At 48.3% G+C, this 15,590-nt stretch overlaps 2 protein-coding genes across 2 annotated transcripts in view; one reads left to right on the forward strand and one right to left on the reverse strand.

Annotated features, from left to right (window-relative positions):
• Nucleotides 1-15,590, forward strand: part of LOC140419002 (uncharacterized) — a 283,990-nt gene that overhangs the window by 114,432 nt on the left and 153,968 nt on the right. The window lies entirely within an intron of this gene.
• Nucleotides 1-15,590, reverse strand: part of LOC140418987 (uncharacterized) — a 384,502-nt gene that overhangs the window by 76,094 nt on the left and 292,818 nt on the right. The gene's annotated exons all lie outside the window — the stretch shown is intronic.

Below are 15,590 nucleotides of genomic sequence, written 5' to 3' on the forward strand. Positions count from 1 at the left end.
GGAGAATTTGAAGGAGGAAATTCCAGAGCTTGTGGCCCAGTCAAATGATAAAAGGACAGTAATGGTGGACCGAATAAATCAGGTATGCTGTAGTGGCCAGAATTAAATTAGTGCAGAGATCTTGAAGGGGTGTGTGAGGAGATTACAGAGATCAGGATGATCACAACTATAGGAATCGAAGAATGGGAAATTTCAACTTTTGGTACTTCTTAAAAGGAAAGTGAGCACAGGGGATGGGTAAACAAGACTTGTTTGTATTGTATTTGTTTTATTGTCACATGTACTGAAGTACAGTGAAAAGTATTTGGTGTACAGTCATAAGTTCGGACATGGAGATTCTGGCATTGGACTGGGGTGAGCACAGTAAGAAGTCTTACAACACCAGGTTAAAGGAGGAAGGAGCAGTGCTCTGAAAGCTATTGATTTGAAACAAACCTGTGTAAGGACTTTAACCTGGTGTAAGACCTCTTACTGCAGTCATAAGTTCATAAGATACAGGAGCAGAATTAGGCCATTTGGCCCATCGAATCTGCTCCACCATTCTATCATAGCTGATATTTTCCTCATCTGCTCCCTACAATGCTAAAGACCAAGAGCGGGATTGCAAAATCAGCCAGAGCATCTCCTCGCTAGAACACATGTCCTAGGAGCAGGAGTAGGAAATGTAGCCTCCCGCGCCTAAACATCTTCAATGTGATCATGGCTGATTCCATCCTGGCCTCAACTCCACTTTCTCCATAAAGCATTCTCCATAAACCTTCAACCCATCACCAATTAAATATCTGTCTAACTCCTCCTTGAATTTACTCACTGTCACTACATCCACCACACTCTGGGGTAGCGAATTCCACAGATTCACAATCCTTTGGGAGAAGTAGTTTCTCTTCAAATCTGTTTTTAACTTGCTACCTCTTATTCTAAGATCATGACCACTCGGTTGAAATTCCCACGAGAGGAAGCATCAGCTCCATGTATACTTTATAATCTTTAATATTGTCACAAGTAGGCTTACATTAACACTGCAATGACGCTACTGTGGAAATTCCCTAGTTGCCACATTCCGGCGCCTGTTTGGGAATACAGAGGGAGAATTCAGAATGTCCAATTCACCGAATAAGCACATCTTTTGGGACTTGTGGGAGGAAACCCGAGCGCCCGGCGGAAACCCACGCAGACACCGGGAGAATGTGCAGACTCCACACTGACAGTGACCCAAACCAGGAATCAAACCTGGAACCCTTGCACTGCGAATCAACAGTGCTAACCACTGTGCTGCCTTGCCACCCATTATCCATATCTTTTACCATCTTCTTTACCTCAATTAGATCGCCCCTCATTCTTCTAAACTCCAGAGAGTATAGGCCTAAACTGTTCAATCTCTCCTCATACGACAAACCCCTCATCTCTGGAATCAATCTAGTGAACCTCCTCGGAACTGCCTCCAATGCGACTACATCTTTCACAAATAAGGGGACAAAACTGTGCACAATACTCCAGGTGCGACATTACCAATGCCTTGTATAGTTGCAACAACACTTCCTTACTCAATTCCTTTTGCTAACATTCCATTTGCTTTCCTTATTATCTGCGGCACCTGGATGCTCGTTTTCTGTGACTCATGCACAAAGACACCCAGATCCCTCTGCATAGGAGTTAAACTCCATTTGCCACATTTTGGCCCACTCTCCTAACCTATCGATATCCATTTGTAAGGTTCTTATTTTCTCATTGCAGTTTACTGTCCCACCTATATTTGTGTAATCTGCGAATTTGGTTTTTGAACCTTCTATCCCTGTATCCAAGTCGTTAATATAGATTGTAAATAACTGGGGCCCAAGGACCGAACCCTGTGGCAGCCCACTAGTTACATCTTGCCATCCAGAATAAGAACTATTTATCCTGACTCTCTGTCTCCTGTCCTTCTGCCAGTCTTCTATCCAAGCTAATAAATTATCCTAATCCCATGTGATCTCACTTTGTCAATTAACCTTCTTTGTGGCAACTTATCAAACACCTTCCAGAAGTCCAGATATACTACATCTACAGGATCCCCATTATCCACTTTGCTTGTTACATCGTCGAAGAACTCACAATTCTTTAGTCCAGAAATTAACTTCTTAGTATTTGGAATGGTGGAATGTGAATTCAGTTTTTAAAAATCTGGATTTAAAAGTCTAATAATGACCATGAAACCATCATTGATTGGCATAAAAACCTATCTGGTTCACTCATGTCCTTTAGGAAAGGAAATCTCCTGCCCTTACCTGGTGCGGCCCACATGAGATTCCAGACCCACAGCAAAGTGGTTGACTCTTAAAATGCCCTCTGAAATGGCTGAGCAAAGCACTCAGAGTCCAGAGAAGGTTCCCAAGAATGTTTCCAGGGATAAATATGAGAAGACGTTGGGTCTGTTTTCCGTGGAGAAAAGAAGGCTGATTGGAGACTTGTAGAGGTAATCAAGATCCTGAGGGCTTTAGACGGGGTAAATAATGAAAATCTATTTCCCTTCAGGAGTACATCAAGAACCGGAGAGCACAGATTCAAAATAATTAGCAAAAGGAACAGAAGTGATGCGAGGAAAAAGGTTTTCACCCAGAGGGTGGTTGGTGTCTGGAACGAACATCTTAAGAGGGTGATGGAGGCAGCTCCAATCAAGGTATTTAAACGGGAATTGGATTGTTATCTGAAAAGAAAGAATGTGCAAGGTTACAGGGATAAGGCAGGGGAGTGGGATTAGGTAGGATGTTCTTTCAGTGAGCAGTGCAGACTCGATGGGCTGAATGGCCTCTTCCTGAACTGTAATGATTCTGTGGTTCTGTCAGCACAGACCCTCCAGCATCAGCATTGGAACTGAAACTCGGATCATTAATTCAACACAGAACCACACTGGAATTTCAGAAAACTGGGAAATCTTCCGAGGGCAACTGACACCAACATCAGGTGAAATTCACCAACCGCCCAATGTCTCCAACAGATTGATAGGATTGATGAAAGCTCAGTGTTTAATCTGGGAGAAGGTGAACCAGAGAACAGAAATCATTCAGAGTAAGAAAAGATCAAAAATAATGTCCCAATCAGTAACAGGAGATCAATCAGTCTCCTCTTATCATTGAGGAAACCGAATATTCAAAACACAGTGTCTGAATCAAAGCTGATTTAATCAATATTTATACAGAACATCAATGCACACCCCAGCTTTCAGGCTTATTAATACCGGCAGCAAAAAACTCTAGCTGTCAGAGTGAAGATGGTTCAGTCCAGATGAGATTAACAGCAGAATCCAAATCCAATCCCTGCAGTCACTTGTGAACTCGCTGGTGTCTCAGCATGTGGGATGACTGAATGAATCCCTTCCCACACACTGAGCAGATGAACGGCCTCTCCCCAGTGTGACTCCGCTGGTGCTTAAGTAGGTTGGACTTCCAAGAGAAACCTTTCCCACAGAAAGAACAGATGAAAGGTCTCTCCCTGGTTTGAGTGTGTTCATGTGTCAGCAGATCCTTCCGGCTTTTAAAGCTCTTCTCACAGTCAGGATATTTAAACGGCCTCTGATCAGTATGAACAAGTTGGTGTGTCAGCAGATCGAATGAACGGGCGAATCCTTTCCCACAAACGGTGCAGGTGAACGGCTTCTCCCCGGTGTGAGTGAGTTTATGGCTCAACAGATCTCTTTTCCTTTTATAGTTTTTCTCACAGTAAGAACATTGAAAAGGTCTCTCCTCACTGTGGATATGATGGTGTTTCAGGAGGTGGTACGAAGTTCTGAAGCCTTTCTGACACACAGAGCAGATGAACGGTCTTTCCCCTGTGTGAACTCGCTGGTGTCTCAGAAGGTCAGATGATTTAGTGAATCCTTTCTCACACACAGAACGGGTGAATGGTCTCTCCCCGGTGTGACTGCGTTGATGAATATGCAGCTCAGACGGGTAATTGAATCCCTTCCCACAGTCTCCACATTTCCACGGTTTCTCCCCCATGGGACAACACTTGTGTTTTGACAAGTTTGATGATTGGCTGAAGCTTCGTCCACACACAGAACACGGAAACACTTTCTCCCCATTGTGAGCGTTTTTTTTTGATTCCATGTTCAAAAGCTGATAATGTTCTGGCTCTGATGAATCGAGTGACTGTTACATCCTGATGTGATATTTACAAATCACCCCTTCCAATATCCTGAAAAATGAATTCAAAGAGGAGAAAAAGAGAGTGATAAACACAAAGGCAGCTTGTGAAATGGAGTTGGATGAATCCCTCATTTGTGGGACCGGCACTAGGAAACGTGACCATGAAAACTTCTGGATTGTCATAAAAAACAACTGGTTCACCAATGTCCTTCTGGGAAGGGAAGCTGCCACCTGATCTGGGCCGTCACCTCCTGGTCTGGGGGAGAGAGGAAGAGGGAGGTGGGAGTTGGAAGGTTTGAAGGAGAGGATTTTATCTAAAACTCGACCAGAGCTCTCATGTAACATCCAAAACCATTAACCTCCACTATCATCTCCAAGTGTCCATCCAAGTCAGAAAATGTCCTGAACTGTCTGACTCAGTACTGGATAAGCAGAAATGTCCTCCATTTAAATATCGGGACGAGGAAAGCAATCATCTTCAGTTTCTGTTACATATCCCACTCCCTAGCTACTATCTCTATTGCAACTCTTTGAGGCTGAACCTATCTGTTCATAATCTGGTTGTCAAATTTCATCCCAAACTGTTTTTTTGATAACACATCACTAAGACTGTCTATTTCCACCTCAGTAACCTTGTCCAGACGTGCTGCTGCCTCATCTCATCAGCTACTGAAATTCATTCATTCCTTTGTCACCTCAATCCTTAACGGCTCCAAATCATTCCCTTGCCAGCCTTAGATTCAACTCCACACAAGGTCATGTCAAAATCTGCTGCTTGTGTGCGGATTCACACTAATACCTGTTCAGGAGTGACCAAATCCACTGGAGAAAAGGGGACATCTTGGTGGTGGGGGGGGGGGGGGGGGGGGGCGGTATGGTGGGAGATGTTGATGACAAAACAATTGATGGGGGAAGGGTGAAACCTGTTGAGAGTGAAGATTGTGGAAACTGGAGACATGTGGCTTTATCAGGGGTATCAAGTGCACACCATTTACATGGTGGAGGAGGCCCAACAGTTGTCCAGAACCAAAAATATGAAATATGCCCTTATAACATTCCAAATATAAAATATTTGACTTACACTCTGCCTGTTCTACCCACCAACAGTGTGCACAGAGCTCTCTTGGATCTTAGACACTCCATGCTTGTCCCCAACATATAAACACAAAAACTCTGTCAATATCCCCTCCCTTGACAGACAGAAGCCTATTCCCTTAATCCTAACTACCATTGCCCACTCAGGTCATTCTCATCAAACGTCCTCACCCAACTCAGTCAGAAGCCTTTCTGTCAACCCCCCTCCCCATCTCACTCACAGGTTCCTGGCTTCAGACGTCCTTCCTCACTCACTCCAACTATCCCTGCTCACTCACAATCTACTTTCCCCAACCTCCCCTCCACATGCTCAGTCCCTGCGGCTTTGATAATTTAAATTCCAAACATTGCCATATGACCATAAGACATAGGAGCGGAAGTAAGGCCATTCAGCCCATCGAGTCCACTCCACCATTCAATCATGGCTGATTTCAACTCCATTTATCCGCTCTCTCTCCATAGCCCTTAATTCCTCGAGAAATCAAGATTTTATCAACTTCTGTCTTCAAGACACTCAACGTCCCGGCCTCCACCGCCCTCTGTGGCAATGAATTCCACAGCCCCACCACTCTCTGGCTGAAGAAATTTCTCCTCATCTCTGTTCTAAAGTGACTCCCTTTTATTCTAAGGCTGTGCCCCCGGGTCCTAGTCTCCCCTGCTAATGGAAACAACTTCCCTACATCCACCCTATCAAAGCCATTCATTATCTTGTAAGTTTCTATCAGATCTCCCCTCAACCTCCTAAACTCCAATGAATATAATCCCAGGATCCTCAGACGTTCATCGTATGTTAGGCCTACCATTCCTGGGATCATCTGAGTGAATCTCCGCTGGACCCGCTCCAGTGCCAGTATGTCCTTCCTGAGGTGTGGGGCCCAAAATTGCTCACAGTATTCTAAATGGGGCCTAACTAATGCTTTATAAAGCTTCAGAAGTACATCTCTGCTTTTATATTCCAAGCCTCTTGAGATGAATGACAACATTGCATTTGCTTTCTTAATTACGGACTCAACCTGCAAGTTTACCTTTAGAGAATCCTGGACTAGGACTCCCAAGTCCCTTTGCACTTCAGCATGATGAATTTTGTCACCGTTTAGAAAATAGTGCACGCCTCTATTCTTTTTTCCAAAGTGCAAGACCTCGCACTTGCCCACGTTGAGTTTCATCAGCCATTTCTTGGACCACTCTCCTAAACTGTCTAAATCTTTCTGCAGCCTCCCCACCTCCTCCATACTACCTGCCCCTCCACCTATCTTTGTAACATCGGCAAACTTAGCCAGAATGCCCCCAGTCCCGTCATCTAGATCGTTAATATATAAAGAGAACAGCTGTGGCCCCAACACTGAACCGTGCGGGACACCACTCGTCACCGGTTGCCATTCCGAAAAAGAACCTTTTATCCCAACTCTCTGCCTTCTGCCTGACAGCCAATCGTCAATCCATGTTAGTACCTTGCCTCGAATACCATTAGCCCTTATTTTACTCAGCAGTCTCCCGTGAGGCACCTTATCAAAGGCCTTTTGGAAGTCAGGATAGATAACATCCATTGGCTCTCCTTGGTCTAACCTATTTGTTATCTCTTCTGCACTGTAAATTCTATGATAAATTCTATGATAAAGTACACGAAAAGAAAAGGAAATAAAAGAAAATACATAATAGGGCAACACAAGGTACATAATGTAACTACATAAGCACCGGCATCGGGTGAAGCATACAGGGGTGTAGTGTTACTGAGGTCAGTCCATAAGAGGGTCATTTAGGAGTCTGGTAACAGTGGGAAAGGGGGGATCAGATAGGGGGAAAGAGTGGGGGGGAAATATATATAAAGACAGACAAAGAAATAAAAGGTAAAAGACAGTTAAAATTAAATGGAATGAAAACAAAGGGGTCGAGGTGGGCTACAACTAATCATCTGAAGTTGTTGAATTCAATGTTGAGACTGGAAGGCTGTCGCATGTCGAAACGGAAGATGAGATGCTGTTCCTCCAGTTTGCGTTGAGCTTCACTGGAACATTGCAGCAGGCCAAGGACAGACATGTGGGCATGGTAACATGGTCATGTGTTAAAATGGTTATCAACGGAAAGGTCAGGGTCCTGAATGCGCAGAGACCGAAGGTCTACGTTTGGTTTCTCCATTACAGAGAAGACCACATTGGGAGCAGTGAATGCAATAGACCAAATTGAAAGAGGTGCATGTGAAACGTTGCTTTAACCTGGAATGAATGTTTTGGGCCTGGGATGTTAAGCATGGAAGAGGTAAAAGGATAGGTGTTGCACCTTCCGCAATTGCATGGGAAGATGCCATGGGTGATGGGAGAGGTGTTGGGTATGGTGGAAGAGTGGACTAGTTTATCTCGTAGGGAATGGTGTTTGTGGAATGCTGACCGAGGGAGTGGAAGGAAGATGTGTTTGGTGGTGACATCACGCTGAAGTTGGCGAAAATAGCAGAGGATTATGCTTTGCATACGGAGGCTGGTGGGGTGAAATGTGAGAATGAGGGGGATTCTATCCATGTTCTTGGGGGGAGCGGACGGGGCGAGGTTAGTGGTGTGGGAGATGGACCGCACACTGTTGAGGGCCCTGTCAACAGCTGGAGGTGATAAATGATGGTTGAGGAAGAAGGAACACATTCAAAGCATCACTTTGGTAAGTGGCATCATTGGGACAAATGCGTCGGAGGCAGAGGATCTGCGAGAAAGGGAGGGAGTCCATACAGGGTGTAGGGTGCGAAGATAGCTGTGGGAGTCAGTGGGATTGTAATAGATATTAGCAGATAGTCTATTGCCGGAAATGGTGCCAGCAAGGTCAACAAAGGGAAGGGAGGGGAGGAGTCTGAGATGGACCAGTTGAAAGTGATGAAGGGGTGGAAACTGGAAGCAAAGTTGATGAATTTTTCCAGTTCCGGACGAGAGCATGAAGCAGCACCAAAATAGTCATCGATGTACCGGTAAAGGGGTTGTGGGAGGGGACCCAGGTAAGCATGGAACAAGGAATGTTCCACATACCCCATAAAAAGGCAAGCATAGCTCAGACCCATGTGGGTACCCATTGCTACCTTTGATTTGGAGAAAGTGAGATGAATTAAAGGAGAAGTTGTTGAGCGATAGAACAAGTTCAGCCAGGCGGAGTAGAGTGGTGGTGAATGGGATTTGGCCAGGCCTCTTTTGTTCAAGTATTGTATCATTTTTTATTCAAGTATTTCTATCAAGTATTCCATGTTATATTTTTAATCATCTTATCTACATGTCCACCAATGGACATGCACACCAAGGCCCCTCTGATCCTCTGTACTTCCTAGGGTCCTACCATTGATGATTTATTCCCTTGCCTTGTTTGCAGATTCTTTACCCAGCGTGAAACCACAGGTTGACCGTGTGCTGTGTAAAACCTGTCATTCCACAGGCCCCATTTTCCTGGAACAACATGAAGAATGTGCTGCTTTCTGTCATGTTGGGTGTTCCGATACACAAACAAACCAACATGGTTGTAGATGGTACAACTCTGTTTTATTATTCTGTATAATAACAACTGTTAACTTCTGGCTGTGGTTCGTACTTCACCAGTTAACCTGTGGACCCAGCCCTAGCATCTTAGAGAGGCACTCAGCACATGGTGTATGTCTGAGTGTCACGCTGTGAGCTCTGTGCTCTGAGCTATCTCCTGGTGGAATGAGCGGGAACTGTGGTGTTCCCTGTTTTATAGTGCGTGTGCTCTCACTGGTGATTGGCTGTGATGTTGCGTGTGTGTTGATTGGTCCGTCGACCTGTCCATCAGTGTGTGTGTGTTTGCACCATGATATGTTAATATGGATATCATGACATCCTCTCTTTTCACAAGAATATGTGCCTACATGGTAATAAATATTGGTGTGGACTGAGTGCAGCTGAGTATGTGTGTGCAATATTTACAACATGTACATGAGGCTAAACAATATACATAGGAAGGTGTCAGGTGCAACATAGCAACGAGGTTGTACCACAAACAAAACAAGTGCAATCATCAAATCTCGAACGAGAACTCCTGGAACGACAAAAAGAGAAACATGTTAACATTGTTGCACAACAATTCAGTGAGTCCAATGTGAAAACAGACTCATAAGTCCAGCCTAGTAGGTGGGTGACGAATTCGGGTTGACCGCCTCAAGCGTGGGTCAGGATCCACCGGCTGAGGAATGGGCCTGGCCATGGGCGATAGAGGAATAGGCAGAGTGGCAGGAAGCTCTATGAAGTTGACATCAGGGACAACAGGAGGGCATGGCACCGGTGCATGATCACGTAGCGAGCGTGGAAGCAGCCGAAGGGCCCGCCGATTACACCGGCGAATGGAGTCATCAGGCATGCGAACCAGGAACGAGCAGGGAGCCGCGCGGTGGAGAACCTCGGCAGTTGCCGACCAGTCACCCTCTGGTAGGTGTATGCGGATGTTGTCTCCAGGCGCCAGGGCAGGAAGATCAGTTGCCCGAGTGTCATGTGCCACCTTCTGCTGAGCACGCTGCTGTCGCATCCTTTGCAGTACTGGAGCATGGTCGGGTTTAGGAACATGAATGGACGGCACAGTGGTCCTGAGGGCACGACCCATCAACAGCTGGGCTGGTGAGAGGCCTGTGGACAGTGGGGCCGAGCGATAGGGCAGCAGGGCTAAACAGAAGTCAGATCCGGCATCAGCAGCCTTGCAGAGGAGCCGCTTCATGATATGGATGCCCTTTTCTGTCTTGCCATTTGACTGGGGATGCAGAGGGCTGGACGTTACGTGTGTGAAGCCATATGAAGTGGCAAAAGAAGACCATTCTTGGCTCGCAAAACAGGGCCCATTATCTGACATGACGGTAAGCGGAATGACATGGCGAGCGAAGGTTTCTTTACATGCTCTGATTACAGCTGATGATGTCAAGTCGTACAGGCGTATGACCTCCGGATAATTGGAAAAATAGTCAATTATGATGACATAGTCCCTGCCGAGCGCATGAAAAAGGTCCACACCCACCTTTGCCCAGGGGGACGTTACCAACTCATAGGGCTGAAGTGTCTCAGGGGGTTGCGCCGGCTGAAAACTTTGGTAGGTGGGGCAGTTGAGCACCATGTTGGCGATGTCGTCGTTGATGCCCGGCCAGTACACAGCTTCTCGGCCCCTCCGCCTGCACTTTTCAACCCCGAGATGGCATTCGTGCAATTGTTCGAGGACAAGCCTGTGCATGCTGTGTGGGATCACAATCCGGTCCAACTTTAGGAGGACACCATCAATGACGGCCAAGTCATCCCGGACATTGTAGAATTGTGGGCACTGCCCCTTGAGCCACCCTTCCGTCATGTGGCGCATCACATGTTGTAGAAGGGGGGTCAGCCGCAGTCTCACGGCGAATGTGGGCCAGACTTGCATCAGTAGCTGGCAGATTGGCCGATGTGAAGGCGACATGTGCTTCGACCTGACAGACAAACCCCCCGATTCGGGCGGTGTGCTCACTGCTCTGGACAGGGCATCCGCGATGATGAGGTCCTTTCCCGGGGTGTAGACCAGTTGGATGTCGTACCTCTGGAGCTTGAGCAGAATGCGCTGGAGGCGAAGGGTCATCTCATTGAGGTCCTTTTGTATGATGCCGACCAGGGGGCGATGGTCGGTCTCCACGGTGAACTGAGGAAGACCATACACATAGTCGTGGAATTTATCTATGCCGGTTAACAAACCCAGGCACTCCTCAATCTGCGCATAGCACTGTTCTGTGGGGGTTATGGCCTGCGAGGAATGGGCGACCGGGGCCCATGCTGCAGTGTTGTCCCGTTGCAGGAGTACCGCCCCAATGCCGGACTGGCTGGTATCAGGCGAGATCTTTGTATCTCGTGTAGTGTTGAAGAACGCCAATACCGGGGCGGTGGTGAGCTTGATCTTGAGCTCCTCCCATTCCTTCTGGTGTGCGGGAAGCCACTGGAACTCCGTAGTCTTCTTTACTAGGTGGCGAAGAGCCGTTGTGTGGGAGGCAAGGTTGGGAATAAACTTCCCCAGGAAGTTGACCATCCCGAGAAAGCGTAGCACTGCCTTCTTGTCTGCCGGCTGCAAAGCTGTCACTTTGTCTGCAGCCGGAAGCACCCCTGACCGGGATATGTGGTTCCCCCAGAAACTTTACCTCAGTTTGCCAAAAGAATACTTGGCTCGGTTGAGGCGCAGGCCGTGTTCTCGTATCCGAGCAAAGACACACTGGAGACGACTGATGTGCTCCTGTGGTGTGGTGGACCAGATGATGACGTTGTCAACATAGAAGCGCACCCCTTCGATGCCCTCCATCATCTGTTCCATGATTCGATGAAACACCTCGGATGCCGAGATGATGCCAAACAGCATCCTATTGTAGCAGTATCTGCCAAAGGGAGTGTTGAAAGTACACAGCTTCCTGCTGGACTGATCCAGCTGAATCTGCCAAAAGCCCTTTGAGGCATCAAGCTTGGTAAAAAGTTTAGCCCGGGCCATTTCGCTCGTGATTTCTTCCCGTTTGGGTATGGGGTAGTGTTCCCTCATGATGTTATTGTTCAGGTCTTTCGGGTCGATGCAGATACAGAGTTCGCCAGAGGGCTTTTTTACGAACACCATGGAGCTGACCCATGGCGTAGGCTCCGTCACCCGGGAAAGCACTCCTTGGCCCTGCAGATCCTGCAGCTGCTGCTTGAGGCGGTCCTTGAGTGGTGCTGGGACTCTACGAGGTGCGTGAATGACCGGGGTGGCGTCTGGTTTGAGCCGTATTCTGTAAGTGTAGGGCAGTGTGCCCATGCCCTCAAAAACCTGCTGGTTGTGGGCGAGGAGTGAGTGGAGCTGTGCCCTAAAGTCTGCATCCGGGAAATCAGACATGCTTTCTGGAGACAGAGTGTGTACCCACTGAACGAGGTGGAGGATCTTGCATGCCTGTGCACCTAGCAGAGAGTCCTTCGAGGATCCAACTATCTCAAAAGACAGTGTGGCTGTGTATGAATTGTGTTCAACCTCGAGCTGGCAAGACTCCATGGTCGGGATAACATTACCGTTGTAATCGACCAACTGGCAGCGGGATGGCTTAATCGGTAGTTTGACCTTCAAGGTGTAGAAGGCTGACCATGCACAGAGATTGGCGGAGGCGCCAGTGCCTAAACGGAATGTGATTGGTGATCGGTTGACCGTTAGGGTGGCACACCATTCATCGCCCGGATTAACGCTGTGCACTGGCATTGGCTGGTGGGTCCTACTTGGGGACATCTGATTTCTGTCTATTACCGCAACGCGGAAGGCTTCCTGGTCGTCGGTATCACCGGTCTGTACGTCGTCAGGGTATGACTCGGTGTATGGAGGCTGACTGGCCCGCACATTCCTGTGAAGCTGGTGGAATTGCGGAGCATTGGCAGGTTGAGCTGCTGGACAGCAGGCAGCGTAGTGGCCCATCTTGCCACAGCGGAGGCATTGTCGAGTTTTGGCTGGACATTGCCGCTTTAAGTGTGCGGATCCCCAGTTGCCGCACGTCGTGACATCATGGCGTTCATTGCGCCACCACGCATGCGCAGTCCGGTCCTGCGTAGAGCGCGCCTGCGCATCACGTCCTTCTGCGCCGACGTCCCCTCTTTTGACGCGTACAAGCGCGGGAGGCCTCGGAAAGGGCGCAAAATGGCCACCCTCGTCCAGGCCGTGGGCCGGGAGGTACTCGATCGACTGGACCCGCTCGGCCTCGTAGGACCCCTGCCGTGCCGATTCGGCCGCCTGGAATTGGGAGTACCGGCTGGTCGCGTTTTCGTGGAGGATGCAGGTTTCGATGGCGGTGGCTAGGGTGAGGCTCTTTATTTTAAGGAGCTGCTGTCGTAGGGTGTCCAAGGTGACCCCAAAAACTGTCTGGTCCTGAATCATGGAATCGGAGGTGGCCTCATCGCCGCAGGACTGCGCGAGGATACGGAGGTGTGTCAAAAAGGATTGAAAAGGCTCATCCTTACCCTGCAGGCGCTGCTGGAAGAGGTACCTCTCGAAGCTCTCATTCACTTTGACGCTGAAGTGTTGCTCATGTTTTAGAAGGACTGTCTTGTACTTGGTCTTGTCCTCGCCTTCTGCGAATGCCAGGGAGTTGTAGATGCGGATGGCGTGTTGCCCTGCCGTGGAGAGGAGGAGGGCGATCTTCCTGGTGTCCGATGCAGTCTTCCTGTCTGTGACTACTGGGAAGAGCTGGAAACGCTGTTTAAACAGCTTCCAGTTGACACCGAGATTTCCAGTGATTTGGAGCGGCTGTTCTGGGCTGATGGTGTCCATGGCGCAGGATGGCAGATCTCTGAAGATGTGCAGGTAGGTCTCACAGTTGCTGGCGAGTTTCCAAGCCTGGTATCATGTCGTGTTGGGTGTTCCAATGTACAAACGAACCAACACGGTTGTAGATGGTACAACTTTGTTTTATTATAATAACAACTGTTAACTTCTGGCTGTGGTTCGTACTTCACCAGTTAACTTGTGGACCCAGCCCTAGCACTAACTTAGAGAGGCACTCAGCACATGGTGTATGTCTGAGTGTCACGCTGTGAGCTCTGTGCTCTGAGCTATCTCCTGGTGGAATGAGCGGGAACTGTGGTGTTCCCTGTTTTATAGTGCGTGTGCTCTCACTGGTGATTGGCTGTGATGTTGCGTGTGTGGTGATTGGTCCGTCGACCTGTCCATCAGTGTGTGTGTGTTTGCACCATGATATGTTAATATGGATATCATGACACTTTCCAGATCCCATCATTTCCTCTCATCTGTTTAAAGCCACAAACAGAAAGGTCCAGTTTTCTCCTGGAGTTTGAGACAAATCAGTTTTCAAAATGATGCAGATTTTCAGCCAATGAGGGAGATCCGGGATCAGCTCCGCCCCTCATTCACTCCGATTGGTTGGAGGATCAGCTCGGTCCTCCAGTCCCGCCCCCTCTTCCTATTGGTCTGGAGATGCTGTCAATCACTCCCCGGGGCATGGTGAGCTGGAGCATGCGGAGTATTGAGAGTAACTCCGATCAGAAGATTGGGGGACCTGTTCATTGACGGGACGTTTGCGAGCTTAGGGGCGCTGGAGGAGACGTTTGGGCTACCGCCGGTAAACACTTTCAGGTACATGCAGGTGAGGGCGTTTGTGAGGCGGCAGGTGAGGGAATTTCCGCTACTCCCAGCACAGGGGGTTCAAGATAGGGTGATATCGGGCGTATAGGTTGGAGAGGTCAAGGTGTCGGCGATATACCAGGAGATGAAAGAAGAGGGGGAGGCTTTGGTAGAGGAGCTGAAGGGGAAATGGGAGGAGGAGTTGGGGGAGGAGATTGAGGAGGGGCTGTGGGCTGATGCCCTAAGTAGGGTTAATTCCTCTTCCTCGTGTGCCAGGCTTAGCCTGATACATTTTAAGGTGGTTCATCGAGCGCATATGACGGGGACGAGGCTGAGTAGGTTCTTTGGGGTGGAGGACAGATGTGGGAGGTGCTCAGGAAGTCCGGCGAACCATGTCCATATGTTTTGGTCATGCCCGGCACTGGAGGGGTTCTGGACAGGAGTTATGGGAACAGTATCTAAGGTGGTGAAAGTCCGGGTAAAGCCAAGCCGGTGGTTAGCACTATTTGGAGTAGTGGACGAGCCGGGAGTGCAGGAGGCGAAAGAGGCTGGCATTCTGGCCTTTGCGTCCCTAGTAGACTGGCGAAGGATCTTGCTAATCCAGGAGGGCTTCTTAAAACAATATGTGGACAGTCCAACGAGGGAAGGGGCGGTACTGGACCTGGTATTGGGGAATGAGCCCGGCCAGGTGGTAGATGTTTCAGTAGGGGAGCATTTCGGGAACAGTGACCACAATTCAATAAGTTTTAAAGTGCTGGTGGACAAGGATAAGAGTGGTCCTAGGATGAATGTGCTAAATTGGGGGAAGGCTAATGTTAATAATATTAGGCGGGAACTGAAGAACATAGATTGGGGGCGGATGTTTGAGGGCAAATCAACATCTGACATGTGGGAGGCTTTCAAGTGTCAGTTGAAAGGAATTCAGGACCGGCATGTTCCTGTGAGGAAGGATAAATACGGCAATTTTCGGGAACCTTGGATAACGAGAGATATTGTAGGCCTCGTCAAAAAGAAAAAGGAGGCATTTGTCAGGGCTAAAAGGCTGGGAACAGACGAAGCCTGTGTGGAATATAAGGAAAGTAGGAAGGAACTGAAGCAAGGAGTCAGGAGGGCTAGAAGGGGTCACGAAAAGTCATTGGCAAATAGGGTTAAGGAAAATCCCAAGGCTTTTTACACGTACATAAAAAGCAAGAGGGTAGCCAGGGAAAGGGTTGGCCCACTGAAGGATAGGCAAGGGAATCTATGTGTGGAGCCAGAGGAAATGGGTGAGGTACTAAATGAATACTTTGCATCAGTATTCACCAAAGAGAAGAA

The sequence above is a fragment of the Scyliorhinus torazame genome, chromosome 5 (assembly GCF_047496885.1).
Source record: "Scyliorhinus torazame isolate Kashiwa2021f chromosome 5, sScyTor2.1, whole genome shotgun sequence".
Taxonomy (NCBI): domain Eukaryota; kingdom Metazoa; phylum Chordata; class Chondrichthyes; order Carcharhiniformes; family Scyliorhinidae; genus Scyliorhinus; species Scyliorhinus torazame.